This window comes from Thermobia domestica, chromosome 2 (genome assembly GCF_964235325.1).
Source record: "Thermobia domestica chromosome 2, izTheDome1.hap1.1, whole genome shotgun sequence".
Lineage (NCBI taxonomy): Eukaryota > Metazoa > Arthropoda > Insecta > Zygentoma > Lepismatidae > Thermobia > Thermobia domestica.
This window is the reverse complement of record NC_137455.1, coordinates 110,800,724-110,808,824: the sequence shown is the minus strand read 5'-3', so window position 1 is coordinate 110,808,824 and position 8,101 is coordinate 110,800,724. Positions and strand designations below refer to the sequence as shown.

General features: G+C 35.1%; 1 long non-coding RNA gene across 1 annotated transcript; it reads right to left on the bottom strand.

The window, feature by feature from the left end:
• Nucleotides 1–1,348: 1,348 nt before the first annotated feature.
• LOC145679712 (uncharacterized) lies at nt 1,349–4,729 on the bottom strand. Its single transcript, XR_014130509.1, has 3 exons — nt 4,619–4,729; nt 2,690–2,806; nt 1,349–1,608 (listed from the first exon to the last, which is right to left on the bottom strand). It is a non-coding gene; the product is annotated as an uncharacterized LOC145679712 (long non-coding RNA).
• Nucleotides 4,730–8,101: the final 3,372 nt, after the last annotated feature.

Here is an 8,101-nt window from a genome sequence, read left to right as displayed (position 1 = left end):
CCACTTAATTTCCTTTTTCTCACTTCTGTAGTTGGAGCGCAACGTATTTATCCTCCTTTTAACACCCATTAAGTGTGGAGTGAGGTTGAAATTCTCTCAGCTTTTCTCATTTTTCATATACAGAATTCTTTACGTCATTGCCCACACAGTAGTTTTTTTTTTTAATTTTTTGATTTTCCTTCTAAAAACATGGTAGTTCTTTGTATACCTGGGGGCCGCGGTGGCTCAGTGGTAGAGCGTTCACCTCTGGTGCATGGGGTCCCAGGTTCAAACCCTGCTCCCGCCAAGTGAACTTTGTGGTGGACAAATACCGTGTGCGTGGGATTTCTCGGGGTTCCCCCGTTTCCTCCCACATTCTTCATTCCACCATTTCATTCATTTCTCATAATCACCGTCTCCTTTAGCCCACAGCATAATCGTGGGACGTAAAACTCAAAGATTTCATTTTTTGTGTGTACCTGAATAAATTCATGCACAGAATCCCTTGTCATGTAACGCATCTCTCTCTCTCTCTCTCTCTCTCTCTCTCTCTCTATATATATATATATATATATATATATATATATATATATATATATATATATATATATATATATGTTTTGATGCTCCAGGAAGAATAACGCAGATCATCCATCTTCAACGACCTTGTCAACGCAGACCATTCATCTTCAACGACCTTGGCATGCGAAGGACGAGAGAGTCACGTGATTTCTTTCGCTGTCGTGATTGGCGGACCTAAATATAAAACTGCCACCTTGCATGAACGAGCCCATACACGGTAAACATGCATGCAGAACGGCAAAAACATCAAGCATGTTTTCAGAAGATTTTGAAAACTTTCAACATGAATGAACGAGGCCATACACGATCAACTTGCCTGTAGTTTTATCATTTTTAATGCAAGTCGGGCTGTTTCTTCAGGCATGTGTTTACGTGTATGGGCCCCAGAAAAGAGGAGCAATTATGAAAAGACGGACCAGGAGGAAGAAACCATTGGAAAAGAAATAAGGCAAAGACATAGACTTTCAGCTCTACTGTCAAATATATAGGAAAAATATTGAGGAAGTCATGGAAGAATTCTGCGCCCACAAAGTGAAGCTCATTAAGATAAACGGAAAGTTGTTCAGTAGAATAGTATCTGCAGGTGACACGACATTAAGAGAAGAAGAAAAGACAAAAGAGAAAGATTTTGATTCTGTTCATAACCTAACCGCAATTATAGTTGTAGGAAACTATTTCAAGAGAATGGTAAACTCAGGAGAGAAAGCTAAAGTGAAATAGAATTTCTATATAGAATCTTAAAAATATTTATTTGCGAATTAAATAGTTTTTATTTTGAGAGGGCATTTTTCAGATCATTTTGAAACAGTCTTACGATTATGCTGATTAGCTGGAAGTTTGTTCAACGTCAGTGGTTGATGGAGCAGTGAAGCCAGTAGTTTGTGGAGTCACGGTGGTTGTAGAAGGTTGTGGAGCCTGTGTTGTAGTTGAAACTGGTAAATATGTGATTGGGTTATTGTTAAGAATATCCTGAAGAAGTCCATCGATAGGGTCCTCAATCAAAGCATCAATACCAATTGGCAGAATAGCACGAGCCAGTTCTTCCAACTGAAAAGCAAAGGTTTATATAGCTTAGCATTTTGAATATTTACAATGTCATTGCTCTAGCAGCTTAAACACTTAAAATTATTCTAAACAGAATGTTGTGTTAACAAGGTAAAGTAGTATATAATTAATATTCTTGCAGTAGAAAGAACAAAGATTTCCATGTTCCTTTTCTCTTATTAAGACCGTATTTTTACGAACTTTAACATTATTAATAACTAATATGTTTGAATTATATTCAAACTTTCCAGGTAACTAATTATGTAATATTTGCGAAGAAAGTATGAAATAAAATTAATATTTTATTCACTTCTTTTGATTTTAAAAATTGATTTATCTTTAACAAGTTTCAACATGATTTTCAGTTTAATTCTACAGTTTTTATAATCGCAGAGGAATTGCCTGTACTGGTTAATACAAGCGAATGCATATCATTACCTACTTTTATATCTTATGGAGGGCAATAATTTAATATCATCGTTTTTATAAAAATATTGATGGTATATGAAAGTCAGTCAGATAGTTTCCGATAGTTTCCGAAATGTTGTTCTAGTTTTGGAATTTGTGATGCAGTTACAATGAATCTTGTACATTACAGTTCTTAGATTGCTTAATTATGAATGTGACAAGTGTGAACAGGTCATAACAGGCAATGTACGAGTAATGTAGCTGAACGAAGGAGCGTATGGCGATAGTTCGTGAAATTTCACAGATTGAGCAAAGCTCAAACATCAAGTTCATGTGCAAATTGGGGAAAATATGCTTCATAGATTTTGACAGTTTAGTGTCATCGGATGTTTGGCTCTTCTTAAAGTTAAAAATGAGCCTTTTCCGTTTCCCCAACGCGACGCCTGAACTTTGGAAGATACCAAAAGAGAACTTTCGTCGGTGTTTTCACCAATCTCAGAAGTGGTGAAACAAGTGTGTGTGTTCTGAAGGTTCCAACTTTGAAGGCAATTAACTAAATGTGTACTTATATTGCAGTAATAAAGGGCTACAACAGAAGTCCGGGAACTTTTTGACTGCTCCCTGTATTAATCATTTACGTACTTAAGTATAATTTCAATTAATTTTTGAATCTTACCACAGGAGTAAGAACTTCTGTAATTTCATCATTTTCACTGAGTTCAAGATGGATGGTTCCTATTTCCAATGTATGGAAAGAAGTCAATTGTGTATTTCCTTCGCTGTCTCGTGTAATCTGCAAAGAATAAAAAAAAATATTTCAGTTTTACGTCCCACGTTTCTGCCGGTTAGGCTAAAGTAGACGGTGATGATGAGAAATAAATACAATAGTGGAATGAATAAAGTAGGAGGAAACGGGAGAACCCCGAGAAACCCACGAGCATAGTGGGTAAAGAATCAAGTACAATACGTTTTCCTAATACGTATTTTTATACAAAATTACTTTAATTGTATTTCTGCAATTAAAAAAAAAACAGTATTTAAAGTTCACAAGAAACTGCAGAAGCATGACGTATGTTCTAGTAAAGATATAATTCGTAAATGATATACAGAATAGCCAAGAAATAGCACTACAACAAAATACTAAACAGAAGAATTAATTGGAATATAGACTTAACCTGGAAAAAACTGGGATTCATAAGCCATCTTTGATTAATACCGGTACCAGTTATTTTCATCAGTTTTTACATTGAATTTACTATCATACAAAATGGTCATTAATAACATAACTTAATGACATACAGAAGGTGACTACTGGAACCTACAATTGCTCCTGAAGGTGTAATAAAACGTCAAATGAAATTATGAAAGAAAGACCCACCTCCTGTACTCCTACTACGAACGTAAGTTACATATTAACGAAATAAATTGTATCATTAGAACAAAATATTTCTAAGCTTCTTGCTTTGTGTTGGCGAAACATAGTGTAAAAACACTGTTACAGATATTTATTAAAGATACGTACCACCAATTGAAGAACAAATTTGTCAACTACTAAGATCAAATCAAAATTTCTTTGTAAAGTAGCCAAATCAAGATGGACGTGATAGCCAGCTGTCAAGTTGTTGATAATGACGTCAGAGGTCACAGTGAGTACACCATTTTCTTCAATCTCAGTTACTTCTCCGTTTCGGTGGATGCTTTCCAAGTGATGAACAGTTCCATTACTGAGGGAAGCATGGCCAGGGATAGGACGGCTAAAAGTGTGGAACCGTAACCATAATTTTTCGTTTCGTTCTATTTCCGATTTATTAAAAAATGTGTTAGGTATAAAAGGATACATTAAAACAGCATTAATACGGTGTAAAAAATAATAGATAGAAGGGAAACAATTGTAGGAAATTAGAGGTCCAGATTAATGTGCCATTTATATCAAAAGTATTATTCACTGCATTTTTGTACGTAAAAATAGAATAATTATATAACTGTTTCCTTTTATTTGACGTAATTTGTGTTTTGTAAAAATGTTTCTGTTAGAAAAGTTTATTGTTTCGCACATTCTACCATTATTTTGCTAGTATAAAAATCTTCAACAATTTATTATATTTAACAATATATATTTCCAATGTATCAAATTCTAAACTTAAAATATTTTAAGGGGGCCTCGGTGGCTCAGTGGTAGAGCGTTCACCTTTGTGCGTGTGGTCCCTGGTTCGATCCCAGCTCGTGCCAAGTGAACTTTGTGGTGGACAAACACCGTATGCGGGGTTTCCTCTGGATTCTCCCGTTTCCTCCCATTTTCTTCATTCCACCATTTCATTCATTTCTCATCATCACTGTCTCCTTTAGCCTAACCATGGACGTAAAACTCAAAGATTTCATTTTCATTTTAAAATCGATCTTCATTTAGAGAAGAACATAAATGTAACAAAATTATCTTTGTAAAGTTAATTGTTCCAATATTGTTAAAACTTTCTGGAAACGACCTTGGTAAGATCATATGCTTTTTAAAACTATGAAAAATATTACTGCACTTGTGACAATTTTGTAACTTTAGGTTCATCCTATACGTGTACTTAATGCTTAAGTTACTGCAAATAACACTTACTCAATTCCAATTGGTCCACCAGGCAGTTCTAGATTATCATAGCCATGATTTTCAATGCTTTTATCCAGTTTAGTAAGTACATTGTCTATGTAAGCACTTGGATCCACTTGTCTGCAAAATCAAAATATACAATCATTAAAAGGACATTGTGAGCAAACACTTTCCAAAATGCAATACAGCTGATAGTATTTTCCTTTAGTTAGTTTGTTGCTAGATTCGATTCCACAAGGTTGAAGCCAAAGTATGTAAATTGTATGGTAGATGTGCACATTATTTTTGTTTTATAGTTTGCACATGAATTAAGTATTCTTTACTACCAACTTTAATGATCATTCTATTCTAACCTGTTGTTTCCATCATGAATTGAGGAGAGTAGTTGAAGTAGTTGATAACTTATAAGAACCAAATTGCTGTACTAAGTCATTTAAAGTTATAAATTATTGCCCAAAATCGCATCTTCTAACCACCTATTCAAATTTCCATTTTTTGTTGTCTTGGTACAATGGCTTTATATGCTTACCTTATTAACATTTACTAAATTGATTAAATTATATCTCTTTAAAAAATGCATCAGGTAAATATAATAGTACAATGAAAGTTAGCAAAATTTTCAACCACATCTCAATTATCTCAATCTTTTGTTTTGAATTCTTAATGAGTTGTTACAGAATCACAAATTTCACTCTGAGACCATTTGCCAACTTTTCGAACAAATAATTTCTCAAAAGGTTTATATGTAATTCCAAATCTCCGGGAAACAAGATTTAACTTGATTTGATTACTCATTCTTTGAGTAGGCCACCTATATCCCATTAGCGGGTCTTCAGTTACGGTGGCTTTCATCACTGAGACTTCTTCAGTTACGGTGGCTTTCATCACTGAGACTTCTTCAGTTACGGCCACCTTTATTGAGTCTATTTGACTAGAAAGCTGAGACATCAATTCAGCAAAGTTGGAGGTATCACTACCTTTTTCACTAATGGTATCATCCTGATTCCTAGTAACTACGACTATAACATTTGAATCTCCATTCTCAGTGGAATCATTTATTGACCTACTGGGTTGTGCTATACATTTATTACAATCCCAGAGGACTTCAGGTTTACTTCTCTCACTAAATTCCTCTTCTGTTAACTCGGTGCAATGTCTACAGTACCAAGTGTTACAGGAGGTACACTCTAACAATGTGCCGGCATGGCCGCATTGTCGCGTTTTCTTTTTATTCTTGTTCATTGTGACACTAATAGCTCAACACAATCAAAAAAAAGAAATAAAGTTCACTATATTGGCACTACACAATACTGTTATATATATATATATATATATATATATATATATATATATATATATGAACACCAATTCATGAAGATGGGGAACCCGTAACCCTTGCACTCCTGTTCCGTCTCAACAGCGATTTAGCAGCCTTGCTTTTTTTTTTTTTTTTTTTTTTTTAGGAACCACATTACTACATCAAACCAGAAATGATATTCAAAAGAATCTCAAAGAATATTTAACTATAAAGTATGACGACGTAGAGAATGTTTACCTGCTTTCCATGGCCAACACAACTAAATAAACCAACTAATAACACGTGATAATTGACTCATAAACACAAGAAAAGAATCAAGACTTCCAGGCACCTTAACGCAAGTTATGACTAACAGGAACCGAAATAGTCAATACCAATGAAAAAGAACGATCCAGCAAAGAACCTAGCTAAGGGGAGCCAGAGCAATGGTATGAGAAAGGGATCAGAAGATTTCAGCTGAAATCCTGGGTGAAGGTCGCCAAAAAAAACTTACACACCCTGTAGCGCCCCAGAGGATGGCCCGGAACTTGTGAGTGCTACAGAGCGGAAGGCATCCAACGTACTTAGAACGCAGACTAAAGAAAATCCAGAAAACTGAGTATCAAGGGGTCGCCAGTCTGTGAAAGATGATATGGCAATGAAGTATAGGGCGCACAGACAACGTCCGACAACACGAGGCTTGCCCACACCAGCTCTACGAGAAGGCATGATCAAACCCCCCTTCCTCTCCTTGCTCCTGCATATACTATAATTTAGAAATAGCTAACCTTAAATTAAACTTATCTAGCTACTAGGGACTTGCGCTTGAACAACAACATTTAAAATGGAAAAGATTATTTATTATTTGATCAAAAGTTGGTATTAGGGCCATGGAAGCTTGATATAGAACAGGTACTTCATAACAGGTACACATGCTATCATGCACGAGAACATATATTCATATATTTATAAAAACAATAAAAAAAAATCATGCGTGAAAATATTCAGTTACTGATGCATGATTACATCAAAATTCTTGCAGCTATAAACAATTGAGGAGGGACAACCATCTTCACCTCCCTCGTATAATGATTGAAACATTAACACACTTCATAATAATATGCAAGTTAGATTCTTACCAAATTCCAGAAGAATTGTCACTTCTGAAGATGATGAAAGAAATAGTTTAAATTTATTATGCAAAAGATAATATCGTATCATAATTGTTAATTGTTGTACACTGCAACTAGACTTCAAGGATAATAATATAGCTATAAGGTGCTAGCCAGCATATACTCACCATCGGGTGCGCGCCTACAAGTGCACTATCCAAACATAAGTGCTAAACTCGGTATTAAAATTGTTACCACTAAGAAAAGGTATGCAATAAAATTATACACATTCATCTAATAACCCATTGAGACTGATTACCTGTTACTATGAGATTTACATTCCACATATTCTGTGCCCTTTTCTTGATTGAACTGGCAACATTATGCTCCACCCCGGTGAGAGTGAAGCTGCCGTGAACACATATAGCGTTAAGCTTGTTTATTCAACATTGTGATTCTTACCTGAGAATATGCACAAAGCATATTTACTAATGAATGATGCATGTATTCAGAATTGATGCTCAATAAGATAAGATAAGATAAAGACACTTTTGTGTAAACAACACAACTGCACTAAAATGCGAGTGGCCAACATTATATGGAGATAATAAGGGACACCTAGCACCAGTGAGAACACAAAACAGCTATTCGTGAAGTAGCACTGACAAAAAGTAGAGGATACAGCCTACTGCAGCTATGAAGCATCATAAAAACAAGATAATTAAGTAGTGCACCACACTTATAAACACAGTTCTTCAAAGAACACCATTGAAATGAGCTTGGAGAGATAGCTGGAGGATTCACTATTATTATGAGAAAGCACTGGCTAATATGCCACTTTCACTCAACTCAGAGAGCACTGAACATTATAAACACTAAAGAGGGCTTAGAAAAAGTAAGCTTTCGAAGAGCTTAACTGGGCCTGATAAATTAACAGGCTATATCAAAGATGAGCTTTAATACGCACAAACATACTCAAACATAATTGAACATAACTAAAAATAACATACTCATCAAAAATGACGAATGTGGTTGCTACGAAGGCAACCTTTATCAGGAAAACACCTTTAAACTGCCCATCTT